Below are 458 nucleotides of genomic sequence, written 5' to 3'. Positions count from 1 at the left end.
ATTTAAAATTTTGTATTTTTTTAAAAAAATTAATTAGTAATTTTATCATATGCCTTTAAGACACATGTAAAAGGCACATATTAGCTAAATATTGTTTAATCTTGTGTGTTTGTTTAAAAAGTGTTTCAATATTATTTTTACTGTTAATTTTGCACAAATTATTAACAAAAATAGTGTTGTACTGTTGTAATAAATTTATATAATAGTAAAATAAATTATAAAATATTAATAATATTATATCATTTTTCTCCGATAGATAGACCATCATTATCATGTTCTGATATTTATATAATACTGTGTTCTTCTTGACTAAATCATATAAAAATTGAGGATTTAAGAAAACATATGTATACACACTTACACAGTACACCCCTCCCCCTTCCTTTAACATTTTCATGGAGTTAAAATTTTAGATAAAACTCACAAAATTAAATCACTTTTGAAATACTTAGAATACA

The sequence above is a fragment of the Arachis ipaensis genome, chromosome B03 (assembly GCF_000816755.2).
Source record: "Arachis ipaensis cultivar K30076 chromosome B03, Araip1.1, whole genome shotgun sequence".
In the NCBI taxonomy this organism is placed as follows: Eukaryota; Viridiplantae; Streptophyta; class Magnoliopsida; order Fabales; family Fabaceae; genus Arachis; species Arachis ipaensis.
This window is presented reverse-complemented; position numbering follows the sequence as displayed.